We start from the raw sequence: 12465 nt of genomic DNA, 5'->3' as shown, positions 1-12465 counted from the left end.
TCTCAGGCTGCTCTGGCAAGGCTGCAATTTCGGACAGTTGTTTCAACGTCGTGGTCAATTCCAGGCAACCACATGTAGCTTCTGGCACACGTTTTCGTGAAAACGATGCAACTGTGTCCGGCGTGGATGAGAGACATAGCTTGTTTGCTTAGCTCTCTCGAAATAACAACTCGGGATCCAAACAGGATGCAGACGCGGTGGGTGCTCAACTCTGCAGTTAGCCACCGCTAAGCGTCAAAGTTCCGATTTATTTTGTACACTTTGCCTTGTTGTAAAGCTTTGTAAAGTTGCCAGAGAGTTGCGCACTTCTGCGTAATAACTGCAACTGTGCCTGCTGTAGGCGAAGGTTCTGGCAGCGCTTCGAACATAAAAATGTCTCCGGGCAGAGGCGGTTCGTAAACTGTTGCGTTCAGTGGCAGACGGCTTAACGCGTCGGCATTCTTGCGGTAGACCACCAGATCGTAGTCGTACGCTGTGAGTTTGACGCACTAACGTGCCATTCGCGGTGATGACATCGGTGGCATAGGCTTTCGTGGCCCCAAAATGCCCAGTAGCGGTCAGGGATTCGTTATAAATATCACTTTTCGGCCCCTAATATACTGGTGAAAGTGCGTCGTTGCGTAGACGAGGGCTAGCCCTTCTTTGTTCAGTTGCGCGTAGTTGCACTCCGCTTAAGACAACGTTCGTGAGAATCGGGCCTCCCTTCCTTGGTCGTCAGTCTGCGACAATACAGCTCCGACGCCGTACGGTGATGTGTCGCAAGATAAAAGCAGGGGCTTCCTTTCGTCATAGTGGCAGAGGATTATACGCCTTCAAAGCAGGTCTTTCAGGACGTCGAATGCTTGCTGATGGCTTGGCGACCATGTCCATTTCACATCTTTCCACAGCGGCTGGCATAATTCGTTGGCCACGGCTGCTCTTTGTTCCAGGAAACGGTCGTACAACGTTAAGAGCCCGAGAAACGCCTGCAGCTCCTGCTTGTTTCTTGGTGCCCGTGTTTCGGTGATCACTCGCAATTTTTCTTCGGTGGGGTGGGTGCCTTCTGCATCAATTCGGTGTCCCAGAAATTTCACCTGTCACACCGCAAAACAGCATTTTTCTTTGCTTAAGCGCAAAATTGCAATTGCTATTCTTTCAAGAAAGTGCCACTGATGATAACATCGTCGAGCTAGACACAAACTCCTGGGATTCCCTGAAGCACTGTCTCAGTGAGCTTCTGAAATATGACCGGAACTGCAGTTACGCCTAAGGGCAATCTCTAGACCTTGCACAGGCTTCTTAGTGCGTGAAGTATCAGTAATTATGTCGTTGTTTCGCTCGCCTTCAGTTGTTGATAGGCCTGGGTGAGGTCTTGAGTTCTTAAGGGTCTTGCGCCGCGTAGTTACACTGAACACGACTCCAAATGTCAGCAGAGGGTAAGACGACGCTTTAGTTGTTCCTGCAAGTTGCAACTAAAGCGTGCTCCAATAGTCTCGGCACAGGCGCATGGTTCCGTTCTTGTTGCGAACTACAACGAGTGGTGTGGCCTATTGTGAATGTTGGGCTCCAAAGCGACTGAGGTTTTGAGAGGTGCTGTAGCAGAGGGCTCCGGAAATTCAGCCCTCCCCGGGGTTCTTTAACGTGCATAGATATCGCACAGCACATGGGCGCCTTGCTTTTTCCCTCAATTTAAAACTGGCCACCGCGGCTTGATTTTTATCCCGGATCCATGGGTGCACTGGTTGACCGCCCTTACCACTTGGAAACCACAGCGGAGGCAAGTCCAAGATAATAGTTTTGTAAAGACGTCGTTGGCGGACCATGCATATGGATACCTGAAGCCCGGGTCGCACCCCGAAGTCGACCAGACTCCGCGATGCCGGTGGGTATCCATCAGAGAGAGGGATGAAGATGGAGCAGGGCGCGCTGCCGCGTGAAAGATGAACCGTCATACAGCGCTCACACTATTTTCCCCGCTGTAGTCGAAGCGGCCAGCCCGGCCACAATTAATCCGCAGCATTGCACCGAATAAAAGGCTTCATGTATGAAACGTGTACAACTTCAGTTCCATGGTGACGGCTGTCCGAAGGTTCGTATACAGGGGAGACGCGATAGTTGACATTAGAGGTTTGTCCAGGAACTGAGTAAGAATTTATGAAACGGCACTATAACTTATTACAAAGGCCAGGAGTGCGTAATGGTGTCCCAAGTAACATCTTGTTGACAGGATGGAACAAAAATTAGCGATGAATCGTATCGTACCGACATTTGTGGTCTTTTCGGTTGGCTTCAGTGCTGAGGAAAGCAAGCCGGCGACATCTGGCCAATCATGAAATGAACTGGTCAGGGAGAGACGATCAGGAGCTGGCAAAGGAGCACGAAGAAGGGAAGCGAGAGAATGGCCGTAAATGAGAAAAACATGTGTTATCTGTGGTCCGTTCTACAGCCGCGCTGTAGGAGAGCGTAACAATGGAAGAATTACGTCCTAATTTCGGTCCTGCTGGTCGTCATACATAGACAGTATGTCAGAAAGCGTGTGGTGGAAACGCTCAGTCAACCCATCGGTCTGCAAGTGATAGCTGGAGGGCATATTTTGAAGTGTGGTAGGGGCTCAATAACTTCGGCTACAATCTTCAACAGATGCGTCCGACCGGGATCACTGAGAGCCACTTGAGGGGTCCACGGCGCATTACTGGGACAAGAAGGTCGCGATCTCAGGCGCTGAGACGCTGAGGGCAGCGGTTTCAGCGTAGCTTGCTAGATGATCATCGGCGGTGACGATCTGGCAATTACTTCGTGCGGACAATGGAAGCGGCCATTATAAGTCGGAGCCGAAACGGAGAGAGGAGTGGCAAGGTAAGGTAGAGGCTGCAGTAGTCCAGCGGAAGATGAAGTCGGCCGCTTGCGGTGCTGGCATGACAGACAAGAATCGACGTATTTTGCCATGCCTGAGAAGAGGCCAGGCCAGAAGAAACAGCATTACACGCGGTGGTAAGTTTTGTGAAAGCATATGTGACGGCAGTTGCATCATCGTGGAGGGCCACCAGAATATGGGTGCGAAGCGCCCTTGGGGCCATTGGTACCCAAAGGGTGCCTTCCGAGCAATAAAATTCTAGGGGCGCTTGGATCACACACTTGCGATGAGGCGTTAACCCCTATGGCGCGGTGGTTCGAAGCCTGCACTTCCACACCCCTTTCTCTCTGGTTTCACTCTGAACTTCGCGATGACGTGATAACGTAAGCTAGCAACCACTCTATAAAAAAACCTGCTTTAAACGAGCCGTTTAAACGTGCCTGCGTGGCCTAGGAATAATGTGAATGGAATGCTCTTGGCAGGCTGAATCTGATATGAGTCTTCTATATGAAACCAGAGGTACAAGTTAGAAGCTCTTGCCAAACGTAGTAGTGCTCGGCCATATCAGCTGCCAGCTACTGCCTCCACGAAACGAAAGCGTTACGGACGGACGGTCGGACACGATCCTCGAGCTTGAGCCATTATAGGCTGTCGCCTCAAGGTGTAACAGGAGAGAACTCCGTTTTGAAGCCTGAACTGTTGAAATTACTTACGCATCCTAGCGGTTGAGAAGCACCGGTAAGACGGTCAATTAGAGAACGACAGTATGGATCTTCTAACTGAAGTGACACAATGGCGTGTCAATCCGGATCAGCGGCAGAAAGTGCATCATTGTTGTGTGGAGGCCCTGACGACATTGTGGTATTGAGGGTGCAAGCAGGAAGACCCGGAAAAGCACTACCCGGTGCCTTTACAAGCGGGAAACGCGAACGAGCATTGGCATATTGATGTTTACTACCTAATTTGAAGGTTGCATCGATGGTGTATTCCTATAAATGCAGAATCCAACGGCCCAAGCATCATACCGAATTTTTAGGCTAGATTTCCACCACAGAGCATGGTGATAGGTAATGGCCGTGAAATTTGCGGCCAAAGATTGAGGGGAATAGTTGAAGTGCACAAACGACGGCAACGCACTCCTGCTCAGTGATGGTGTAGTTGCGTTCCGCTGGTGTCAGATTGCGAATTGGAAACACAATCACCTTCTCCCAAGAAGCACTATCACTCTGCAGAAGTTGGGTACCGATGCCAAGATCGCTGGTATCGATGTGGAGAATGGAGGCAGCAGTGTCGCAAAGTGAGCGAGAACAGGGTCTGAAGTGAGAGCATGCTTCAGTGTTTGAAAAACTTTCTCGCCCTTTTCGCTCCAAATGAAACCAGTACGGTTGGTAAGAAGCTGGTGTACACTGGTGTAGCAAAAATAGCGAAATTGGGGATGAAACGGTGAAAGTGTCAGGATAGGCCAAGGAAACTGCGCAGATCCTTAGTCCGCTGAGGGCGTGCAAAGCTCAAAACTGCGGCAAGCTTGTCAGAGTCGAGTTGAACGCCATCGCGTCTGACGAGTTGGCCCAGGATCTGATTTTTCTTGGCAAAATAACTCTTGTATGTAGAGCTACATGGGGCCCACTCTCACCATTTCGCCGTGCCTGTCCGTGCCTGTACGAAGAGCAAATAAAAAGAAGACGGCTCCGTGACGTCACATCCTTGACGTCACCCTAATTTACTGACTTAACTATTTTCTTTCTGGTACTTTTAAATTGTGCGCCAATTCCTTCCTATGCCCTTTTTTGGCTCGATTTCAGTTTCGTGACGTCAGCTTAATTGACTAATTTAATTACCTATTCAGTTTTTGTTACATCACAACATCATCCTAGTTGACTGACTTAACTATTTTAGTATTTGACACATTCCACTGTGGCGCCAAGCCACTGGCTAATGAGCCCATTTTCGCCTTTACTTTTGCGTTTCTTGCCTGTAAATAATTACCTAATTACCTTTTGGCATAATTATTTTTTCGGACACAACACGACATCACCATCTATCAATTGACACTAATCATTCACTTCTACCGAGCTGGGCTTAGCGCGAGCGCTCCTAGCCACGCCACTGCCCGCTTCTTCGTCTCTTCGTCTATATCAGCTGGTCACGATCACGGGCGTGGCGCATTTGGTTAAAGCGCTAGGCTGGGGTCAGAGGGATGGATGTTCGACTGCAAGGAGACAGTTTTTTTTATGAGGAAGAGTCGCACACCTCTTAAGCGTTGCTAGTCAACGCTGGAAGAGCTTGGCGAGGGGCTGTGCAGCTGACCTTGGCTGTGACGTCACGCGCATGCGCAGAACTAGGCTATGTGGAGCCATGCAAAACTGCGGTCTGACACCGGTAGTGAAACTTTCGCTTCAAATGAACGAAAAGAAGAAGACGACAGGCAACTAGGTAGTGGGTAGGGCCGGACGGCAACAGCGCGTTGATAGGACAGAACTGGTTTGTGCGAAAGTTGCGATGGCGGAGTGCCCCAGATTTCGACGCAGAGCCGCCGACGTCATACCACTAGAAGTCTTCTACACACGAATGGGAATGATCAGCGACAAGAGGCAAGGGGTGCTCATACGTGTAGGTATTCCTTATGGCATAAAATAAAGCTGAAACCATAGAGCAAATTGATGTGCAAACGCCATGTCTTTACTTTCAAGCCGAACCTAAGCGAAGCCATGAAGATTGTTCTTGCATAAACTCCAGGTTTAAGCATCATCAGTATATATGTGGTGCTCGACAGCGATGTAAACGCTCCAGCGCTGAAAGTGAAGGAAGTTTAGACCTAAGCATGCGGGTTGTTGTTTGAGAGGATGTAACATGAGGCGAAAAGAAGTTGAGTTCGAGACAAGCCAAGCCATCGTACGTGGCAGGGTGCTGGTCACCCTAGTGACATGCCCATTTTAGGATAATATCATGACCTGCTCAAATTATCGTGGGCACATATTTTGAGTGCACTCCTGCAGAATGTTCTGCGGTGCAAGGAACTGGATATTCAATAGTTCTGCTGTGCAATCTTGCTGATACACTGACACCCACGCTAGCACACCGATTGCATGTACGTATTTCAGTATATATGGGGGAGGGGGCACGTTATAAAATTAGGAAGCGCCAAAACAAACGAAGACCAGAACGTGTCATAGACGACCGCTATATATGACAGAGTATTGTGTAGACAACGTCCAGGGTGGACATCATAAGTCACCGCTCTGCTCCACGCATCGCTATTGTGTCCGACCCGCCCGCTGAACGCTGAGAAACGTTTGGAGACGCAAAATGTCATATTGAGGTCCCTAGCTCTTTCCTAAAATGTCTTTTTCCAAAAGTTCTTTTCGCCCACGTTTCGAGTTTCTAGACTATGTGTGCAGGGCCCTCTGCACCAAAACAACGCAAGGTATTTCATAAGGAATACTGCGAAAAGGAGAGTTTGTTTCCTATCGAATGCACCGTGAATTTTTTGCCGAATAACATTCTTCTATTTCTGTACGGTGTTTTCGAAAAACACGAAGTGCATAATTCAGAATGAAGAATTACACCAGAGAAGCAATACATAAATTTCATCAAAAACATTGGGCAATCCGGTATACCTGATGATGACGCGGCAACATATTGAGCTAGAGCTTGCAATCAAACTTTTCTTTCGATCTTTCTTTTCATTTCGAAAGGCATTTTAGGCACCGATGTTTAAGAGAAGTTGTATAAAGGGTGCCGTGCCATGCCCTTTTCTAACCGGTTTCCGAAGCCACAACCACAGGTACAACGCACCAGGCTTAGCCCCAACCAAGGAAAATGTAGTGCCTGGAACTTTTTTGTTAGTCGTCTATAAAGGATTTAGATCAATGTGAGCCGGAATAGTTGCTCAAATAAGGACGCATTCATTTTTTTTTTCATTTCGTCGACAAGTAGCCTTAACCATTTTCATCTGTCTCTGATAGCGCAATGGTGACTTTGGTACTGCTAACATGTCATAACGGTGTTCAGGATCGTTCTTGTTTAAAATATTTATTGATTTTCATCTAGTCAATAAACTTTTTTAACATATTAGTGCTGCAACTAAATTCTTAATGAGTGAGAACTCGGCTTCGAATCCAAAGACCTCCGGCACTTCGTTAACACAGATGATGCGCTCGCTAGAGGAATGCGGGAGTGTTCCGTCGGTGGCGCTCAACAGCAAGGAGATTATACTTCTCCGTTTGGACAATTTGACAAGACATTTGGATAATGTGACAAAAAGTTATACCTAATTTGCCATTATTTTCATTTTATTTTCGTTTATTTTTTCTGAATCTTTTGTTTACTTTTTCTTCATATCGCAACCCCACGTTTTGTGTGAAGTTTTCTTCTTCTTCGTAACCCAAAAAACTGGCAGTTGGTAGCGAGCGCATCATCTGTGTTAACGTCCTGGTTCAATTCTCTCCTGTGTGTATTGTTTTTTTGTGTATAACCATGCAGCGCCGGAGGTCTTCGGAGTCGTATAGCGAACTATAGCCCGCTCGCAAGTACTACTCGGCTTCTTCGAATACGGTTTCACATCACAAGGTGTCGGTAACAGTGGTTAAGTTAAGCCTGTACAATATATTATTTGAAAAACAACGTTATATACAACAAAATTTAATTTTGAAAATAATAAAATGTGCATTTATAAGCCATGTAGAAAGAAAAAGAAATGGACAGTTATCCTTGCACTTCCGGTATCCGGAAATCCACTGTGGACATAAATGGTGCTCTTCCTAGTTTTTTATGACTGTGTCGATACGGTTCTGTTGGCGGCACAGCCTGGTTCAGCTGGTGTGATATTACACAATGTGAGAGAAGGGGACCGCAGTTCTTCGTCAGTGACAGTACCATCCGATGAGCGGTAGATGTCATCCTACGGTCCTGCCTCTCGGCAACGATGCGTAGTGTACAGTAATGAATCGGAACTGATGGAAAACAGTGTGATCAGGACAAGTAAAAAGACAATGATAAGCACCTCTTCTCGTTCGGTGCCATCAAGTGTACTATTTATTAGAATAAACTCAAGGAAATCACTTGACTAAATTGAACTGCTGTAGCCGCTTTCTGATAATTGGTTTCCCGGTTCATTCCTCGCGGTTGCCCGATAGGGATAGATTGCGAATAAATAAACAAATGATAGCCGGACACGTCCTTCCCTCCTCGGTGCTCTGTTTTCTTTACTTCATAGTAGAAATCTTCTTTTGCATTGTACACGTACCTTATACCTACACTCTTAATCTCGTTCCACATAGGTTCAAGTTATAAGTCGAACTTTCAAAAAAGTGCCGCTTATTTAGTGGAACGTTTTTAAAAGTTCCACTTATAAGCGGAATGTATGTGGAACCAAATTAAGAGTGTATGTTCATAGAGAAGGATTGGCTCACCAGGAGGAACGAGAATACTTCATATGGGTGAATATGTTCCCAAGTGGAAATTCTACGTGTGGACGCAAGAGCGGAGGCGCCATATATGATCCCGCATTTACCGAGCAAACTGATGATTTCTTATCGATCGTAGTCTGTTAAACACGTATCGTACCGTACGCGAACCAAATAAATTTGTTCTTCCAACTTACCACATCAGTACGAAAACGGTACGTACGCAGGACACCACTACTGCGGGCGTCTCACGCTTGGCCCGCACGACGACAGAAATGCTGTTGCAAAAATTAGCTGCGGTATTGCTCCCCTTCTTCGTCGAGCGAGAGCGCTCCATGCGCTGCTAAATTGTTTTCATGCTCCTCGCCACCACCATCTCCTGGCTCCATATTTTCACTTGCTCCGTCCGCCCTATTACCCTCTGAACGGAAAGAGCAGTTTAGATAGTTGCATCTCTTAGCCTGTACTCATAACCGCAACCTTTGTTGTTTGTATATATGCTTTGCTTCACTGCCTTCCTCTCTGTCGTCCTGTCGCTTCATAGGGGTCGATCAGCCAGGCAGAAACATTTTGCCGCTGCTTTAAGGGATGCAGAGCCGTGGTCGACGCCTGCGCTTTTCTCGTCGCTTTCGAAATATCAGTCATGCCAACACTTGCGACACGCTATATACATTAACGAAACGAGTGGCGGTGCAAATGGCTACAGGAATTTGCACAACCCTCCGCCAAACGGGGAACATTGTTTCGGTATAAGGACTACCTTATTATGTGTGTGGGACGGACGTGCAAGGAACGTGAGTTCGTAAGCGGTATTGGCAAGCGGATACACAAAAAATAATGCGCAAATATTTTTTTTTTTTGATGAAATTGCATCATTTTCTTAGCGCAGAAATTTAAAACATGATGCAGCATGGGAGCCCTTGTTTGAAAGAAAAGGAAAAATGCCGACGATTACGTTACTTCCTAATGCGAAATTTGAGCGCAGCTCATCAGCTGTTTCACCTTTTCGATAAATTGAGGCAAATATTTCGAGCAAGACACGTATCTACAATTACAGACAACATTTGTTCATTTTTCACACGTATTCCTTTAAGAAACACTCCACTAAAAGTTCTTGGCTATCATGAAAGAAGCTTTGTGGTCAGAGAAATGAAGACAGCAATTAAGTTATCGGGAGGTTGCGGGAGTCAGCGCTTGGGCCCATAGGAACGTTGCGGTTGCGCGATCAACGGATAGCAGCGACTGACTGGCAACTGGAGAGCCCTCTCGCCGCCACACAGGAAGATGGAGGGAGGGGGGGGGGGGGTATAAGCAGCTGCGTACGGGAGAGTGCGTGCACCAATCAGATAACATGCGCGCTCGGCGCCACGCAGGAAGAGAGCTAGGGGATAAAATGGGGGCGGAGCTGTTTTCATTGCCGACGCCGACGCGAAACCCAGGAACGGGCGCCAAAAAGCTGCGCTCTAAGAAATGCGCGTACTGGAACGTTGTCAGCACTACAAAATGGATCATTAACCCATTAGGACTTAGAAAAGCCCCATTCGCGGATTTTATTTCCCATGATTGCTGGCTGCTTCATTCCAAGTAACGTTGATATGTATTGAAATGTGTTTTCATAAACTTCAAAACAATTGGCTAGTTTGTCCAAACATTCATAGTACACTGGGCTTTAAGCATATTACAAGTGGATAGTTCAGCCTGTTCCTGCTTGGTTGCGTGAAAATTCTTGAAGAACCAGTGCTTTAGGCAGAAGGTGCCGTTGCACTTTTCGTATGGATCTTTAGTATTTATACTCGCTTCGTAGCTGATTGTCCAGTTCTTGTACAGAGTGTTATCATTTCTTAACGACACCAAGAATGACGAGAGCTTGGCGTCAACAAAAAGACTTCGAGATGCAGGAAAAACTACGAACGCTTGTACAAGAGCAACGAGGTCAATGCGCTTCTTTCTAGTAGTTTGGTTATTTTTCCAGATGTTCACCACTGCAATGTTCGACAAGTGTGTGAGAGAATACCACTACAACTTCTTTCCGTTAATACAAATCCATAAGTGTTGAAAGCTTGATGTGAATTGCTGAAGCTTCCCATGCCAATTTTGTAGCTGCAAAAATGCTTTGGCTAACAACGTGCCCTTTGTCGTAATGTCTAAGCAATCGCCGTGTAAGAACGCATATTGGCTTAATATTGTCGTAGTTTCTTGGTAGAGAATCTACACTTTCTGCTCCACATTTCACCAAAATGTATCTCACCGTCGCAGTCAAAACTAGAATGCAATTCTCTCTGTCGCTTTTTTTTTGCATTTGTTTCTTTGAATCGAATGGGTAGTTATTTAACTAAGGTTTCGCGAATGGTACCTGTCGCACTCAATCCGTTCGGCCAAAGAGCTAGATGAGGCTGTGGATGGTAAGAAAACTCCCAATAAAGACGACATGATCACTGAACTAGTCACAGGTGGCGACACGATAACACATGGTCAAAACTGTTTCTTTTCTTAGTTTAAAGACTATTCACAGCAGGTGTCAAATGTGTAGCAGTATCCGTCTGCATTGAGGAGCATCGAATTTTTGTACCCAAACTGATTTAGCTGCTTCCCCATTTAATTTCATTTATTTTGCACGAGTGGTGCCAAAAGTGTTTCATCTTAGACAAGCCTATCAAAAGAGTTGTTTCGAAATTCTAAGCGTTTTCAGTAGCGTGTTGAGAAAACTCCTCAATATTTGGGTTTTTAATTATGTCCAAAATTATCAGCAGGCGCAGAAAGCATTTAACTCTGGGAACCGATCATGAACTTGTCAACGTACGGAATACCTTCTTCACCTTGGCGGTTCGTTTGTTTCACATAAGCTTGTAGGTTTACCTGTGCAGACCCCATGTTAAGTTGTCATTTGTTTCACCCTAGCATTAAAATTTCGATTGAGATAGCATTGTCTTTACTGTTGCAGAGAACAAGCAATTCTCCAAACCGCGTCCCTAAAAACACTTTTATGGGTACACAATGCGAGAAAATATTACTCTTGATACTTTGTCACAGTGATATTTTTAGGTATCTATATAAGCGCTTTTGATCTTGAAAATACTTTGCCGAATGTCTTGTTTCGGTATATACACTCAAAATTTTCCATAGAAAAATTGCTGCTTGTTATGCATGCATTTATTTATTTAGAGGCTTGGCGTCAAAGGAGGATATTAGGGCTCAGTGAGAATAATAAACCAGAAATCTATCTTCGTGAGCGAAATAAAAAATGACGCGGTGAATGAAATGTGCATATTTTGCAATCTGTTACTCTCATAAAGCGGTTTCATAAAGAAAATGGAGTAATCTGCTTCTTAAACAAAATATGGCACTCTTTTCTGTTCACCTTTAGCCATGCATTATTCTCCCACGCTCTTGTGTAGAGAAAAGTGCGTTCAAGGTAACGTTTTACCACGGTAACGAGCGATCTGGTAAAACTACTGCGGGTCTGATAAACGTCTAGAGAGCTCAAGTCTTTCTCCCTTTCTGTGTGGCCATTTCCATATAGCGTTTCATGATGCGCATTAGGTATGCTTGCCGCGGTGGTCCAGTACATCGCATTGCTCAGCAGGCATTAGTTGCGACACAGTTGGCTCGGGAGGGTTCTGATACAAGGAGAGAACAATACTAGAGTTCATAAAACAGAAGATAGGCTAAAGTTTCTCTCTTCGCCTTGTGCTCAATTGTAAACGAGACAAAAATACCGTTCCCTCTAGCATACTACTCAGCTAAGGCATCTATTGGTCCAACAAAAAAGGGGAAACACACCGACGATCTTCTCGTTAACGCCTTCGAAAAGAAATCGCCAAATGGGCAATATATCAACGAGTCTCGCAAATTGGTGAGCTAGCATTGCTTCGTCTTGAAACCAGCCATAAAACACAACACACAATGTCGGGCTAACAAATGAAAGTTGTGGAATTAGAACGGAAAAGAAGACTTGTACAGAGATACAAGCGCATTGTGCTATTATATCATCCAGAAAGCCAATTCCTAATGCTGAAGGTCTACAGAGGGTTTAATATTCTGGCTGCGATGTCGTCTTGCCTTTGGAACATCATGTTTCTGTATTGTTCGTTTTGCGATGTTTTAACAGTGATATGCACCGGCGTATCAGAGCAGGTGCCGTCCGCAATAAACTCAGTTGGTAGTGGTAATAGCACTCTTTCTGTAACTCTTCTTTCCTGTGTTCATATATTACGCGCCGTTGCAATC

This window comes from Amblyomma maculatum, chromosome 6 (assembly GCF_055883805.1).
Source record: "Amblyomma maculatum isolate TAMU_Amacu chromosome 6, ASM5588380v1, whole genome shotgun sequence".
Classification (NCBI taxonomy): domain Eukaryota; kingdom Metazoa; phylum Arthropoda; class Arachnida; order Ixodida; family Ixodidae; genus Amblyomma; species Amblyomma maculatum.
The sequence above is the reverse complement of the archived record's forward strand: the minus strand, read 5'-3'. Positions refer to the sequence as shown.